At 45.4% G+C, this 18,183-nt stretch overlaps 1 long non-coding RNA gene across 2 annotated transcripts; it reads left to right on the top strand.

Moving 5' to 3' along the window:
* The first annotated feature begins 9,494 nt into the window (after positions 1-9,494).
* On the top strand, positions 9,495-16,631 carry LOC112272055. Of its 2 annotated transcripts, none has more exons than XR_002965750.1 (2): positions 9,495-10,599; positions 15,798-16,631. It is a non-coding gene; the product is annotated as an uncharacterized LOC112272055 (long non-coding RNA). The 2 variants fall into 2 exon arrangements; XR_002965749.1 differs by lacking the exon at positions 9,495-10,599 and adding an exon at positions 15,617-15,719.
* The last annotated feature ends 1,552 nt before the right edge of the window (positions 16,632-18,183 follow it).

The following is an 18,183-nucleotide window of genomic DNA, read 5'->3' as shown; positions in this document are numbered from 1 at the left end:
ATTCGCAATCAGAAGTTATCAGCTTATGAAAATGAGTTTATGGCCATCATGCTTGCTGTGGATAGATGGAGACAGTACCTCTCTTGGGGGCCATTCACAATCAAAACTGATCATCAAAGCTTGTGCAATTTGACTGACCAGCAGCTCACATCTTACTTGCAGCGCAAGGCCATGGCCAAGTTAGTGGGATTGCAATTTAGTATCAAGTATAAAAAGGGCAATGATAATGTGGTTGCAGATGCTCTGTCCAGAATCCCTCATAACCCCACTGTATGTGCCATCTCTCAAGATAAACCAGTTTGGGTCCAAGAGGTACTTAATTCGTATGCTGTGGATCCACATGCCAAGCAATTGTTGGCACAGTTAGCTCTTTCTAATGATGCCTCCGCTGATTACTCTTTGGATCATGGTTTGATGAAGCATAAGGGCATAATCTGGATTGGTGCAAATGTGGGTCTTCAGACCAAGTTGATTGCTGCCATGCATGACTCTGCTATTGGAGGACACTCAGGACAGCAAGCTACTTATCAACGCCTCAAGAAACTTTTCAGTTGGACAGGCCAGAAACAAGCTGTTAAGGAATATGTGCAGCAATGCCTTACATGTCAGCAAGCTAAGCATGAACTGTGCAAAACCCCAGGTCTTCTCCAACCATTACCGTTACCTAAAGGCCCTTGGCAGGATGTCACTATGGATTTCATTACTGGGCTTCCTAAAAGTGAAGGTTATGAAGTAATTATGGTGGTGGTTGATAGGTACACAAAGTTTGCCCATTTCATTCCCTTGAAGCACCCCTTTACTGCATCTGTGGTCGCTAAAGCTTTTATGCAACAAGTAGTCAGGTTGCATGGTGTTCCTCTCACCATTACATCTGATCGAGACCCAATCTTCACTAGTAAATCTTGGCAGGAGTTGTTCACTCAGCTGGACACACAACTGAATATGAGCACAGCAAATCATCCACAGACCGACGGCCAAACCGAAAGGGTCAATCAGTGCATTGAAATGTATCTGCGCTGTGCCACACATGATCACCCAAAGAAGTGGTTCAGTTGGTTGGCCTTAGCTGAATTTTGGTACAACACAAGCCACCATACAGCAATTGGCTGTTCTCCATTCAGAGCTCTGTATGGATATGACGCTTGATATGGGATCATGCCAACCTAGCTTCAGTACAAGATCATCAGGTGCAGGATATGTTGCAAGAAAGACAGCAACATTCTGTCTTTCTGAAGAATCACTTGGAGCGAGCTCGCCTTCGCATGAGAAATATGGCAGACCGTCACAGGACAGACAGATCTTTTCAGGTTGGGGACCAAGTGTTGCTGAAACTACAACCTTATACACAGTCATCGGTTGTCAATCGACCCTGTCCAAAGCTAGCCTACAAGTTCTATGGGTCCTTTGAAGTTCAGGCTCGGGTGGGAACGGTGGCTTATCGCCTCAATCTGCCACCTACAAGCTTAGTGCATCCGGTATTTCACATTTCTCAACTGAAACCTTTTGTTCCAAAGTATACTGCGGAGTCAACTGAGCTTCCAATACTGGTCTCGCTGGATGTCGCTGACCTCATGCCTGAAGAAATACTGGAGAGTCGTCTCATCAAGAAGGGCAACAAAACGTATCTCCAAGTGCGTATCAAGTGGAGCAACCTGCCGGCGTCCTCATCAACATGGGAAGACTATGATGTCTTGAAGACAAGTTTCCCTGCAGCACCAGCCTGGAGACTAGCTGCATCTCAAGAGGAGGGCAATGTCACATCGGTAAGCCTTATACACGATGTGCCACTGTAGTCGGCACGGTGTGTCGACAGGCAAGTGCCTTACCTGGGCCTGTCCAGGAGCCTGTGGCCTTTGTGTAAGTGTAGGCCGTGGGCCGTGGGCCGCGCTGTGTTACTTAAGGGGGAGCGAGGCTCTCGTGTAAAGGCAGAAAAGAAGTAGATTGAACTCAAGCTCGAAACTATGTCGTCTATGGCGGCGCCGCCGTATTAACCTAGTGCTCTCGGCCACAGCCTCACCGGAGTAGCTAGGGTATAACATGTTTGCTGTTACTAATGTTTGCAGGGTTGCATTTTGTGGATTAGGATTACGGAGACCTTCTCAACAAGTACGCAGATGAGATGTTCAATTACTGCACAATCTCTTCGATTACATGGATTGTCATCTGAAAGAGAAGAAACAACAAATTTTACAACTGGCTTCATGGTTAATTTTTTCAAAGAAGGAACGACACATGTCTCACGACAGGAGAGTTCAAGAAGAGATGTGTAAAGATAGGAAATAGCAATGCCTTCCTGGTTCATGTTAGTCATGTACCTTGCTAGAATATTATTCTCCACTATCTAGATTACAAGTAGTGAATTATCATCCCCTCATGTAATGTAGTCCAATCTGGGATACATATGTTCTATGAATTATTTGTATATAATCTGGTTTCACATCTCTATTCGGTAACATTGTTATATATTTCTTGGACAGTGAGCTTTATGTGAAGCACACCATCCTGTACACCTGTGTCATAGAGTGAAAACACACTGGCGATCCTAGAACTATCGGGTCGTAATCCGGAAACAAACTGATAAGAAAGCAAATACTTTCCTGATTACTTTGCCAACCTCCTTGAATAGCCAAGAGATACACAATGATATAGCACAACAGAAAGGCAGCTCTCCGTTGGCAACACTGCCCTCCATGCCAAAATGGCAACAGCAAGCACAGGTATTATCACCAAAGAAATACGGAACACAATCGGTGGTGAGAAGATTTCTAGTGCTACCCGACCCATAGGTGCTCCCACACAGTGTCATGCTCCCGAGCAATCTGGACCATCCAATCTGAATCCAACGGAAAGACTAGCGCAGTTGACAGTTTTGCATTAGCCCCTTAAATTATTTGTGAATTAACCCTCGCTCCACCAATTTCTCTCTCCTCCCTCCCTCTCTCACCCGATCCCTTTCTCTCCCCCGACCCCTCTTTCTCCCGTCCTCACGCGAGCTTCCCGCCTCCCACCGAACCCTGATCCGCGGTCGGCAAGCCCGGATCTGGCCACCCACGCCCTGTAACAGCCCGAGAGCAACCATTTTCCTTTTAAACCCTTTTGGACTCTTTTGTAATTTAATTGTTATCATCATGTTGTCATGTTCATGTCATCATCAACATTTGACCATGTTGCCGTTCCATGTGCTTGTCTTTTGTTGTGTTTGTAAAAGCCTGAAGTTATTTTATAGAAATCCTAATTTGAGTTTGACAAATTATTTTCGGGTTTAGTTAGACCTAGCCACTCATCTCTCAACTTATTTTGAAAATCTAAATTGCAAACCTGTATTTTTGTTTGTGACTTTTGTTATCCAAAAGCCCACTAAGCCAAACCCTAACCCTACCCATTTAATCCCCTTACCTTCTCTCTTTTTCTTTCTCCCTCCTTTCTTTCATGGCCGCTGCCACCCATCTTACTCCCCGATCCCCTTTCTCTTCTGGCTTCTTCCTCCCGAAGCCTCGCTCTCCCTCAATCTCTCCCTTCCCCGAGCTCCTCCATGTCAAGCTCCTTCTCCCTGCGGCTCTCTCTCCAGGCGGCCTCTCTTTCTCTCCCTGGCCGTCCCTCTCTCTCCGCGCGCCCTCCTCTCCCAGGCCTCGCGCGCCTCCTGCTCTCCTCGGCCTGCTCGAGCTCCGGCCGCTGCCGAGCTCCCTTGCCTGTGCTGCTCGCCGCCCGAGCCTGCTCCTCGCCGGCCAGACCACCTCGCCGCCAAGCTCCACCGACGCCACCCCTTGCTGCTCCGCTTGCTGCTGGCCCAGCCCGAGCCAGGCACAGCTCGCGCCTGCAGCCTAGCCCGAGACGCTCCCCTTCTGGCCATCTCCGTCCAGTCCGAAGCCCCCAAGCCGGAGCCGCCCACTAGCCTAGCTGCTGCTCCTCTCTCTCTGGCTGCTACTGCCCTCTCGCTTGGTTGCTGCTGCCGCTGCTCTCTGCACCTCTCTGTGCTGCTGCTGCTTTTTCTCCTCCCTGCGTGCTGCTACTGCTCTCCCTCTTTGTTGGTGGAACTGTTGTGTGTTGGTGCTGCTGCTACCATGTGCCGAGGAGACCGAAGACCCGGAGCCGGACTAGTAGCCGTGCATGACTACGGACGAGGAGCCGTGAACTACTACGTCGCCTACGTGTACAGCTACTTCCTCTACATCGACTATTTTGTCTACATCGCGACGCCGCAACGAGTCCAAGGTATAACGAGCGACCATCCCGTGAAACCACCGTTCTTCGGCGTAGACCCATAGGTTGCGATCGATGATATTCATGTGTTGTATGAGATGCCGTGTATGTACCGATAGTATCGTTAGTTGCAGGTACCTTCTTGCCACCGGCATGTGCAACCCTGTTCGACTCGTTTGTTTGGTGTGTTGTTCTTGTTTTAAAGCATGCATCGCACCTATCCATGTCATTGTCATGCATCCTAATACAATTATAACGTTGTTGTGCGTAATTAATTAATTAAACTCTATTCCTTACATATGGAGTTGTATAGATGCTATGTGTAGTGTAATCGGACTCCATTTAACTTGGTAAATTGTATATCGGATTTACTTTCGGAATCCTAAATATGTCACGCATCATCCCTACGTCAAGCATCATCCTTTGTTTGCGCATATGAAATACCATGTGTATATTGTATGCTTATACTTTCCTTTTATGTGGTGTATTTGCTTCTTCCTCGCTAGTCTTTGATTCCTACGACGACGACTACGCTTGTGTTCTTCTTCCAGGATTCTTGCTTAATTTCGGGCAATTGAGTACTCCAGGCAAGCAGCCCTTCCTTGACCATGTTGATTATACCTATTGCCTCTCCCTCAAATCTTGCATTAAGTTACGATCTCAGTCTTGTCACGATGCCTCTAGAATTGCATAGCTTATTAGTCAGCTCTACTTATTGCCCTATGTCTTGTTACTTGTCCTAATACCATGTCACACATGTTTGATGTTGCCCTACTTCTTGGTCATTAGATGTCATGCTTCGGTTGCAAGTCTAGTGTCCTTATTTTGGGGTTATACAATTGCTACATCCACATGCTACTTATGTTTTTAATTGCAATTCTTAAAACTGTGATATGATATTAAACTGTAACAAGGCAACGATGGGAGGCCGTGCTCTAATGCATTGGTGATTTGTTCCATTCGAGCCGACTAAGGACTGAGATCTCGTTTTCGCTGATCCAAGAAACATCGCGCTAACAGGTCGTCGGAGAAGATATGGCTTCCCCCTCGACTTAGCACTCGATCCTCAGCTCTTCCAGGGGCCACATAGTTCGGGCGTTCCATTTGGCATTTGCATTGCATGCACACAGAGATTTGTGGAGACTTGTCGGTGACTTTGCATTCATATAGGCTTGCGGCACTAGTTTGGAGTGGTCATCCTGCGGGCTCTGAACCGCTACCAGCTGTCCTCGCAACTCTTGAGTCCGTACGACGCTTCGGCCGGGCTCTCGTTTCGGATAGACTCAGTTGGGTGGTCCCCCTGATTAGTTGTGGAACTTGGAAACGTCGTGTCGCTCAATCCAGCCAGCGCACATTTGAGTGTGAGCACGCTTGGTATTCGTGGGTTGGTCGAACGTGTATGGGTAAATTGGTGCACCCTGCAAGGATAAATCTTTCGGAAAGCCGTGTCCGCGGTTATGGACGACTTGGAGGTCATTACTTGATCATAGAGAACTTAATCCAACTTAATTTCAAAAACTTGAGTTGTAATTAGCCTTAATCTTGGATATCCTTAAAACTGCTGAAGTGTGAGTGCCTTTGGATCATTTCCTCACAAGGAGTTGAGGGGGTGATAAGAGGTTGTGTTTGGTTGGTGTTAGTTATTAGAAGATAACCTCACTCAGTAGACGCTTCTTATCCTCTACTTAGGCGATGTCATTAGTGTGTCTCTCCAGATATATTGCTGATGCATAATCCCATCATATTTATCCATCATTTGAGACTTGTTGCATATTTAGTCTAATTCTTCCCGTAAGTCTTGCGAGTACTTTGTACTCAGTTGCTTTGCAACGTTGTTTTCTTCAGAGGTTCCAGCAGAGCAGGTGAGCCGCTAGCTTCTTCATGGAGCATGACGTTGGATTCGATGTTTAGCCAGGAGATCCAGATTAGGGTTCTGAGACTCGTGGCGGGTTTACTTCCAGCTTCCAGCCTCTTCAGGCCATGTTGTATTCTTGTCCGTACTCGGGCATAATTCGACTTCCACTGATGTAATGATGTAATGTCGGGACATGTGTCCTCTCTTTGGAATAATTGTTATTCTGCTCCATGTATGAGCTTTGTAGTTACTCTCTTCTGTAGAGTTTTGGTAATGATAATCATGTTGCAAAACCCTGCGATGAGCACATTAATGCATGTATGTATTGAAGTGTTTATCGTAAGTTAAAAACCTAAGGCTTGAATTATGCAAAGGTTAGCAATTTGGGGCTAAATTGCATAATTCCGGTCCCGAGGTCTTACACGCCCCATCCTGAATCGTGTTTTTGTTTTCTCGTATATTTTTTAGTTCCGAAACAAAATTGTGAAATTTGTTGTAAATTTGTTGTTGTTTTACAGAATTTCATTCGTTCCATTCAAGGTTCGTAGATTTCCATTGATATCTCGTTGAAATTTGATAGACATATGATTGAAATTCATGATTTTGTTTCGTATCGATCGATTTTCAAACAAAGTTCATTGAAATCTAATTGAAATTTCATAGATGCACCATTGAAAACCCAACCGTGCAATTAAAATCTCATTGAAATTCACGGATGCACCATTTGAAAAATCGAAACGTGCAATTAAAATCTCAAATCGCATTGACATTTCACAGATGCGCCATTGAAAATCCAAACATGCAATTAAAATCTCATTGAAATTTCGTAGTCGCCTTCAAAAATTCAAATTGAAATTTCGTAGTCGCCTTCAAAAATTCAAACGTGCAATTATTTCAATGGGATGAAAATAAAAATTTCATTAGCACCGATCATTGCGAAATCTAAGGGTGTAAAATAGAAAATGATTGGAGAGAGGAGTGTAGCGAGGGTTGATTCAGAGGAAACTTAAGGGGCCAGGTGCAAAGCTGTCAAATGCTCTAGTTTCGTCCCTTGGATTCAGATTGGATGGCCCAGGTTGCTAGGGAGCATGGCACTGTGTGGGATCATCCTATGGGTCAGTAGCACCAGATCCAGACTCCATCGGTGGTTACATAAATCACAGTTATTACAAATTGCAAAAAAATTGACAATCAATGTATGAATAACAAGCTTAAGAAATTGGAAATATATTTTGGACTTGGACCTGGGATCTGTGGCTCCCAGTTCAAAAAGAAATAAATAGATGAACAGATTTCGAGTTAACTTGATCTCCAACCAATCGTTACACCCGCGACAGGACAACACCTTTGGATTTTGTTTTCGTTTAGTTGCATCAAAGTGCTTCACTGCCCATTATGCTTCTTTGTAGCAGCTGTAAAGTCGGCGAAAAGTTGATGAGAGCTTGTCAAAATGGAAATAGTGAGGCACTCTACTTTTTGATAGTACTGTATTTGACAGTGACGAAGTAGGGAACTGAAAACAAGTATTTCCTCCGTCCAACAAAAGATGTCTCAAGTTTGTCAAAATTTGGATGTATCTTGACATAACTTAGTGTATAGATGTGTCAGAGCACGGATCTCCGACACCAACGATGCTGGGCGTGACGAGAGACACGAAGTGTCGACAACGAGATTTACCCAGGTTCGGGACACCCGGAGGTGTAACACCCTATGTCCTGCTTAGAGTTGTATTCACGAAATGTGTGTGTTCTTACAGATTGTGCCAGGGGGTTCCCGGGTGAGCTAGTTGTTCTTCTAAGGGATTCTGCTATGAACGGGTGCACTACTACTTGCTATTGACTGGGGTTCGAACCCCTTGATCGATGGCATTGGTCCTCCTTTTATAGACAAGGGGATACCACAGGTGCCGATGCATGCAGCGTGACACGTTCTCTACACGCGTGTCATTGCCACAAAACTTACTCCACTATAGATCCACGCTGGGCTTCATGCAGCGCTCAGGCCACTTTGCATTGTAAACAAAACAGTTCTTAGGGTAGCCGCTCTAGACTTGTTGGGCAAGACTAGCCCTGCCGATGTGACTCCTGTCGGTGCATTAAATGCACTGCGCCCGCTTCGTGGTCTTGTCTCCACTGTTCCGTCGGCCCCACCTGCAACCCCCGAAGCTCCAGTACCCGGAAGGCACCCCGGTACCGTTGCCCAGCAAGTTGCGGGGGAGCGAGCGGGTAACTTCCCGAGTTCACCCGTCCCGGGAAGCCGGCCTAGCGGGATCTCGTCAGTTGCGACCCACCCATCCAAGTGGGGCCCCGTGGGCCACTGGTATGACAAGATGCATTCAAATTTGATCAAAGTTGAGACATCCTTTATGGGACGGAGGGAGTACATAGAAATTACCATTCATACCAAGATGAGCCTTAGCCGATGCCACCAACACATTGCTCAGGTCGCTGACTGTCAATCTTGAGAAATCACATTTCATTAGAGAATAATCTAACAGCCAGATTGGTAACCATCCTTTCATTTATTTGGTAGAAATGAAATGAAATCCAATGTTTGATAGGATTTCATTTGGTTCAATTTGAATTCATTGTTCAAAAATCATGTTTGTTTACCACATGGATTTGCAGAGTGAGAGACAATTCCAGAAAAATGATGGCTTTTGGAGAGGAATTGGGATTAGTTATAGTACAATTTCATGAAATTTGAGATTGAATTTCCGTGGCCAATTCCGTGCCGTTTGTTTCTGGAATTCGAAATGAATTCCTGAATTTTAAACTCAAATGATGGGTATCAAACGAGCTGTAACATTATTCTCCCCTGGGCATATCCATTGCCATTTTACACCATTCGTACAATTACCATTTATAATCCATCATTTTCAACTCAATTGTTTGAATTTTACTTGGGCATGATCTCCACAAAGATGAGCCTTAGCAAGCAAGCTTTAGGTACATATAAGCTTATGGAATGAGGTTTACTTCCTGCAGGCTGAGTCATGTATTGGTTACAAGCATTTGATTTGTAATTTCCAAATTAAAACTATGAGGCCTATGAAAACTGTGAGGCCTGTTTGGGTGAGGGTACGCACTGTAACTACCATGTTCTGAATTTTCTTTTACCCAAGTTTTGTTTCTATGAAAAGGAGCAGGGGAGCTCCTTATGTTTCTTTTGTGAGAGAACAGGAACTTAATGATTTTTAAAGTGAGATACTTCAAAACGCTTTAGAGGGAAATCATCTACCGATGATAAAATAAATGTTACATGAAAAGCAAGAAATTTATATACAAATAACAGCAGCAAGTTGTTTGTGCATATCTATTATCTACTAAAAGTACATGATGGAGCAACCAGGAAAAAGATACTCCCTCCGTTCCGAAAAGATTGTCGCGCCAGCAATTTGTCAAAAAAAAAACCTCGTGTTTGTATGTTATCAACCCCGTCCACCAAATAAGTCACTCGCCTCTTCAGTCTTCAACCCAATCACCACCCGCACGGCCGCACCTCTCCCTGCTCCACCTTGGAACTCCCCTCTCCTCGCCTCGCCGCCGCTCTCTCCTCGCCTTTCCTCCATGGCCCTTTCCCCTCTCACCTCGCCACCTTTACTCCTCCTTCCGTCCCCTGTCCGCTGCGCTCCCCTCCACGAAAAGCTAGGTTTTCTGGTCCAAGACGGCGACGAACCGCCGGATCCGGCATCGGCGAGGTCAGATCTGGCGGCTGCACGGACGGAACTGGCGGATCCGGTGGCAGCTTCGGCGGCCGCATACCGCCGCCGCGCCCGGGCGACCACCAACTTCACTACGTCTCTCCGTCTGCGATGACGTCCGAAACTACACGATGACCTCGACACGGTCTTCTTCGTCTCCTCTGACGACGTCGACGACCTCATGGGAGAGCTCGACCGCGTCCACTATCTAGCCCTTCCGCCATGAAGCCTCCTCTACAGGCGCTTTCTGGTTTGTTCGTCCTGGATTTGGAGGTGGGGCCGTGGGGCTGCAGGAGTGGACTTGGAGGCGACTGGATCTGGACCTGGAGCTGCAGGAGGTGGCGGTCTGGACCTGGAGCTGAGCGGCGACCTGGAGGTTAGAGGCGAGCTAGTGTGGAGGAGATCGAGCAACTAGGGACAAGGTTGTTTTGTTCATTTTTTATTGTACAAGGTATTTTTTTAATCTGACATTGTATAAAGTGCCACGAAATTTTTTTCGGAACGGAGGAAGTAGATAGTCTAGAAACCACAAAAAAGTAAAAAATCTAGCTGTTGATTTGGTGGGCTCTTTGCCTACCTCCGCTCTCACCATAGGGGTATATTAGTAACCAACCTCAACCGTTAGATTTCCATAATTGCAGCTATCGTACTCTGGCTTTGCCTCCCTCCGCTCTCACGATAGGGGGTCATCCCGAGGCCATCCTCACCTCCTTCGTCCTCGCGCTGCCTGGTGCGAGATCCAATCTACAGAAAATGATAAAAGGCAATCCTTGATCCGTTTTGGCCATGTGCGCATGGAGTAGCACCATAAAACCTGCAATTTGCTATGTCCTGCTATAAGGTAAGTCATTTTCTTTGAGTACAGTAGACAAACTGCCGGTAGACAAAGCTATCACTACTACGTTACGTATATGCTTTGTAGTGGGCACAGGCACTCTGCTATTACCCTTTGATTATTTTTTTGTGGAATTCGTAGTAGTCGTCTTGGGTCTCTAGACCATGCATGAGGATGCTTCCATAGTTTTTTTTTGAAAATGAAAGTTTTTATTGATCTCAATGTTATATCGAGCGATACAATCACAGAGTATCACACCCCCGGCCTCTGCGCCAAAATGCACACAACCAAAAAGTACCGAACAAACTTATTACAACGAAAGAAATATAACGACTCAAGCAGCCTCAAGGCGGAGACTAGACTGCCACCTATGGTGGGTAAAAATATCCTAACAACTTGTTCCAGCTTGTTGCACGCCATCAAAACCAGTTGATGGTCCGTCGGCTTGAGGAGTATAGACCAAGTACGGAACCATTACGTGCAAGAATACAAAACCTGCATTGAAGAAGTTAAATATAAACTTTCTATTAAAAACATTATCAGAAACAATTGCCCAACATTAAGCTGCTGCCCCGAACAAAATAAGCGCGCTCAATCTTTTGTTAACACCCCGTAAACAGGACCCAAACATATGAGCAACATCACGAGGAGGATAAAGATTAGAAACTATTTGGACCATTGACCACACAGATCGAGAGACATGACATCGGAAAAAAAGGTGTACAATGGTCTCATCCTCAGCACAAAAACTACACTTCGGACTACTCTTCCAGTTCTGCTTTGACAGGTTGTCTCTAGTAAGAGTGACCCCCCGCCGCAAGAATCAAAGGAAAATTTTAATTTTTAGAGAAACCTTTAATCTCCATAACTGTTTGGTAGATATCGGCGTATCAGCATGGACCAAGGCCTGGTACATTGATTTGACCGAAAATAAACCGCTGGGGTGAAGATTCCAACGAAACTCATCGTGGCCAGGAGATAGGTTCATAGTAGAGAGACGAGTCAGGAGATCAGTCCACTCTACCAAAGTAGGTCCGACAAGGTTTCGCCTGAAGGACACATTTGGTGGGAAAGAAGTGAAAACATGAGCGAAGGTATCATGTTTGTCTTCCATAGTTAGTGTAAGGATTAATCTTTATTAGCTAATCTCCATCGATAAACATCTCTAACTTTTGTGCCGTGGGCTTTAGTATAAAAATGACCGGACCAACTATATATATGATCTAACCCGTGTACAACTCCTAACTTCAATTCGTAACTAACTTGAACTTCATGAAGAAAAGGAAAAAACAGTACATAATTCTTGGATTCATGCATGGGGTTTTTCTTGCTAACAGAAGGCACATATCCCTAAACACAAAAATTAATAGGAGATTTTTATGGCTTATGTAATAGTTTGACTTGATGTGTATATCCAGTATCTGTTGGACAACACATATTGTTTAGATATACTCCTTCCGTTACATAATTCTTGTCTCAAATTTGCTCAAAAATGGACGTATCTATTCATAAAATGTGTCTAAATACATGTAATATTTAGACAAAAATTATGAAACGGATGGAGAACAAAGCACAGGTCCGTGCTAGAAAATCACATAAAAACCAAAACATTTGCCGTTTATTTGGTGGACCCTTAATCAGTCCCAAGGTGATAGTTTGACGACCAATTTCTCTAAAAAAAATTAATAAAACAAAAAACAAGTGCATTATGAAATTATACATCTAAGTACATTGATTTAGTAGTATGAGTCTGTTGTTTTTAAGAGTAAATTTCACAAAACTTCACATTTCGGGGCAATCTTCTCAAGCAGCACTCACTTTCTCTATTTTTTCCGGAAAACCACACTTTTCGAGTCACAATGTAACAACAAGACCGAAATGACATGTTTAGCCATTTTGACAGTTTTCCTTACAGGTCGGGCCCACCTGTCAGGTACTACGTCGGACAAACCTGACCCAACCCGACCCGATAGCCCGTTAAGTCCGCATGACTCTTGGAGGACCCGGCCCTACTGATTCCGTCGGCGATGCGGCGCGCTCGCCCCCCGATCTCACGATTCCCCGTGGGTGGCGTGGGGCTGGGCGAACCTGTCAGCTGCTGCACCTTGCCGGAGAAAATGGAGGCGACGGGGTCGGGCGGGGCTGGAGGCAGGCCGCGGGAGGGGCTGTAGGGAGGCTGCTGGCGGGGCCGGAGACAGGTCACGTGCGGCGCTGGAGGGGCGCGGCCAAAGGAGTAGCTCGCGGGGGCAGGAGAGCCAAGCCGACGGCCATGTGCGGTCATCCGCCACCATCTTGAGCTCGCGGGCATGCTGAGGCGGCCAGACTGATGCTCATGTGGTCCTTCGTCGTGGCCAGACCGATGCTCGACAGAGGAGCAGATGGTGTGGCAACAATATTCGGGATCATGGGGTCGATGGTGAGAGTAGAGGAAAGAAGGGTCTATTTGCAAGATTCAATGGCCTGGCTCGGCTCCCTTAGTCCACATCGGCATGCCATGTCATCATCTGAACCAGTGATACGTGCTCCCTTCGTCTCATATTAAGTGACTCAAATTTGTCCAAACATGGATGTATCTACACCCAAAAACCGTATAGATACATGTTCGTCACTTGATATGAGACGGAGGGAGTATTTTTGACCGCGGGAGCTCAAACGTGCCAAGTTATAACACCATATTAACGGTTTTTATGTACGACGACCAATCCGCAAAGGCTTGTCCAGTTGATATAGAAAAGCGGTGCATTTTCTTCAAAAAAAAATACTACACAGGTTCAAAATATAAAGTTTTAAAACATTTGCAGTCAAAGGTCTCTTACTTTAACTACCAACCAAATCAGCAAAATTTTGAAATCAAACAAAAATATTTTTTTGTTGAGAAGTATTTCCTTTTCATTTCAACAATCATATACATAAATAATGGCCAAAGTTATATATAAGAAACCGCACGACAAAGCAAAATACCAACACAGCACACAACAAATCGTTCTTTGTAACAAACCGACGCGTCTTTGTGACTAATGTCATCTGACCATTTTTCTGACGGACTCTTATCATTATACAACATAATTTTTAGATCTTCATAACTATATCTAAACAGCATATGGATATACCCTAATTATTTTCAAACCATAACACATATATTCATATATTTTTCTAATTGTACATCGATCTAATATCGAGGATTGATGATCTAAATGTCAACCTCGCTTATGATCTAACATTACATTAAAAAATCGGCTAGATTGCGATGTGAATTTCTATGTGTTGATCTAATATCACCATGTGGAAATAACACATGCTTATCGATATGAGAAAGTATATCCCGTGAAAATCAATGTTAGGTGAAAACATGCAAACCAAAATATTAGCCCTTGGATCAAACATGCATTCACAACTTTTCACTTAGACTCTTAAGTTTGTTTTGAATCAACCCGCACTCCACCCTCTTCTTTAGGTTATGTTTTCATTCACACCCTTGAGTTTTGTTAAAATGCATCCGCATTGGTTTTCATAGGATACTTTCTCTATCAACGTTGTGTTTCTAATTTGGCATAATAACCATTTTGCCAGAATTGGAAAATGATTAAATATGTTTTTTTCTCACATGTTTTGTTTAACTCAGCACAGCATTTGCGGTGGCTATAGAAGCATATTATTATTTCTAATTTATAAAGCCATAAATCTGTTTCCCATACTTTTGAGACGTAGCCCTCGCATTTGCGAGGGCCACGGTGCTCGTTATAAATAACAAGAGCAACTTGTTTGTGCATATTACTAAGAACAATCATTCGATTGTTGGTGTTCTCGGTGCATAATCATTAGGATTAAGTAATTAGTGAATCAGTTAACCTCAGGTCACTCATTTGAATCAGAGGAGGTGAATTACGGGATAACTCGACGAGGCGAAGATGCCACGGACGTGGGAGTGAGGTCGAGGATTGCAGCTTAGACGATGGAAAGACGGCGGCACACGGAGACAGCAGTCGACAACAAAGACCGTGGTGACCGATATGGCAGAGTAAACAGCGACGGCAGCGCTCGAATGTCTGGCCGCTGAGCCCTGATCCCACGCCGCCGCCGCGCCCTCCCCCACCCAGGCCGTCTCCGGCTCCGACACCACGAAGAAGAAGTAAAAAACTCGCCGGTGATGTCAACGAACGCCTGTCCGGTGGCCGGGTCGATGTCGATGACCGGCGGCGCGTGGAGTGTTCGGATGGGGCGACGAAATTTCACCCCACGAGAGAGAAAAGAACACTTTCACCCCTGATTCAGTTAGATGGAAAATGTCTTTACTACCCTTACCGAATCAACGGTGGAGATTTGTATACTGCTCTGCACTGGACTGGACAGCAGTATAGGGGTACCGTAACATCCCTCTCTGTTTTAGGATCTTCCTCCTCTGCATCTACTCTTCCTCGGGTTCACGAGGCGGATGCTACTGGTTCTCAGGCTCTCAGCTACTCCAGTCTGGGCCAAGGCCTAATTATTTATTATTTATTTTTGCTCTTTTTAGCATCTCATGGCCTTCCGTTAGTTAAACAACAATGCTCTACACGGCCATGACTTGAAAAAAAAAAGCTACGACCTAAAACGCGACATATCCAATGAAAAATTGCAAACTTCGGTCTTACTATATGCGGTTCAAATTAGAGTTGGCAATCAAACCCATCACTTAAACACAATTTTCAAAAACACCCCTACAAAAATACCACCTTGTTAATGGTACAAGGAGAAAAACGTTTCGCAATCAAACCCGTTCCCCACCTGACCTCGAGCCAGGCCCGGCGCCCCACCTCTCTAGTCGCGACGGCGGCGGGCACCCCATCCCTCCTAGAGACGGTGACCGTGTCAGTGCCTGAACTTCGACACCGGGGGATCGACACACCCCCTTTGCCCCTTTGTTCGAGGAGGGCGAGGGTGCTGCACAAGCGATGGGTCTCGCAGACACACTCACACACGACCTAACGACACACAAGAGGTTTACTCAGATTCAGGCCGTTGGAGCGTAACACTCTACGTTCTACTTGTCTAGATTCTCGATGTATGAAGGTGGGTACAATGGTCCCGGGGGCGCTCTTCGAGCTCCCAATGGCTCCCATTTCTACTCTAGCATGTTCTATCCCTTCGTATGTAGCACTTCTTACTACCTTATTGAGTTAACCTCTTTCTAGCTCCCCTCTTTATACTGGCCATGGTACTTGAAGGGCATGCGACACTGCCGTCAGTTGTTGCGGTGGGCGGTGCGGTTGTCGGGAGAACCAGCGGCTGCGCGCGCTCGCGGAGCTGGCCACGGCGCGGGAAATCGAGGCGTCCTCCGCGTAGCTGTGCGGGAGACGGTCGTTCGTGAGGAGCTCAGGGCCGCATCTTGCAGAGCCAGCGGCCTTGAGTCTGCACTGATGGAGAGAGACAAGGCTGCACTCCTCCCTGTCCGCGAAGAAAGACAAGGCGCTTGCCACAACCGTGGAGCTCGCCGAAGCCCGCCGCCTCGACTGCCTGAGCCTCCAGGCCTTAACAGGGCAGGCCGTGGAAGCCCTTCGCGAGGTAGGACTCCGGTTCGAGCCGGCGGAGGCCTCGAACGCCTCGGCCGCGATTATCAACTTCGCCCGCCTCGCCCGGCTTCTCCCGGTGATACGGGCCGCCATGGTCGAACAGATGCGCGTGGAGGGTATGGAGGCCGTCGAAGTCACCGCCCGGCTCATCTGCTCGCGGGTACACTTCCTCTGAACCTTGCTCTGGAAATAAGATTTGTGCCCCTAATCTGCAAATTACTCATTAGAGTTCCTATATAAAAAAAAGATCCCTGTAGCATGACACTTCTACTCGTATCCCTGTGTTTCTATCAGGAAACTAAACCTGTTTAATTGAGATATGCTTTTGTTGGGATTATAATACCAGCATTTCTCAGCATGGATTATAATTTTGTCCTATATGTCACATAATTATTGCCAATTGATCCAGCTTCAATGATCATGTCTACAATCTGTTTGTACATCTGAATATGATAATGATTTGTACAAGAAACCCTGTTCTGCCTGGAACCAGTGTGCATATGCTCCTTCAAGAAGCTCCATTAAAGACCACGTGATTCAGCTCCATTATAGTTTGTACTCAGTTGTGGCTATTGCAATTTTGCATAACCTAGAGCATTTTGCCAGGCAAGAGAACATGCGTGCGCGGTACCATTTAATTGAACCATGTCTTGAGACACACTATGGGACATAATAAAAGGAACGATACATAGTCTTATACGGTCCAAAAGTGACAACACACTAAAACTCTCATCTTCTTAGGGCGCACAGGACCCATCACCACCATCATAATGAATCTGAAGCACATAGGAAAGGCCCTGCACTTCCTACATACAACATGAAGAACATCTTATCTCTAATTTAAAAAAACTCCTGCTGCATAACCTCTCCTTCCGCCCAACAACGCATACTCTGCCATCTTCAGCAGAAATTGTGTAGGATCTAATTGAGGTCAGGTGCAGAGGGTCAGTTTCAGCTGCTACATGAGATTAAAGTTAGGTTTTTGTTCATTCACACATTTTAAGAGGATATGAACTACTGTCCAGGAGCATCTCACGCCAAACACACTTCACCTTCTTGCAAGATGCTCTCGGCTGTTGCTATCAGATCGCTTCAATTAATTTAACCAAAACATTAAGCATGAAGAAAAACAAAAACTTAACTCAGGAAAGTAATTAACGAGTAAAGTGAAGAAATTATCTTCTGATTCTTACAAATAAACAAAACACATGACTCGATTAAAGGGCAAAGTATCCGGTGAAAACCACCTCTACGGTCCAAACTGTGAAAACTCCATCGAAAAAAGTTCAAAAAATTCTCAAAAAAATCACATATGTTAGAAAAATGATGTTTTATATATGCGTAAAATTTCAAGTACAAACTCAATTTCGTTTGGTAGCAGTGAAAAAGACAAATTCTGCATGAATAGTGGTTTTTCAGTGCTTGACATTATTCATTGTAAATTTCTCTTTTTAATTTCTCCCAAATGCTTTTGATTTTGAACTTGAAATTTTGCAGGTTTGTAGAAAATCACAGTCCCAACATATGGTATTTTTTTATATATTTTTTGAAACTTCTAAATGTGGTTTTTATGGAGTTTGCACGGTTTGCACTGAATGAGGGTTTTTGCCGGATAGTTCACCCGATTAAAGAGTTATGGATACCTTGGAGTTTGCATGTACATGGATGATGTAAGATAGCGTGGCTTCGTCTCGCTGAAAGCGGCGCGGAGGAGCCGGGGATCATCGGCGGCTACCTCCAAGGCGCACCCGGAGGCAGCCGCGGGCACGGCATCTCTGCCCTTAGCAGGACAATGGGTTCACGCGTGGCAATGCCCTCGACTCGCTGCTGTCTTCGTTCGCTCCTCCAACTCGGGCCTCGCCCCTTTCCATTACGTAAAGCAACGGAAATACACAGTTTCAGACAATTCCGACAAGATAGAAATCTTTAAGCAAACTAACCTATTACATGGGCAGGAAACCCACTGACTAGCATCCACAATCGGATGCTAACTATGGGACGAAAACCTGCCCCTACAAAACTTACGCTTAAAGACAGCAGT

Source organism: Brachypodium distachyon, chromosome 3 (genome assembly GCF_000005505.3).
Source record: "Brachypodium distachyon strain Bd21 chromosome 3, Brachypodium_distachyon_v3.0, whole genome shotgun sequence".
NCBI classification, from domain to species: domain Eukaryota; kingdom Viridiplantae; phylum Streptophyta; class Magnoliopsida; order Poales; family Poaceae; genus Brachypodium; species Brachypodium distachyon.
This window is presented reverse-complemented; position numbering and strand designations above follow the sequence as displayed.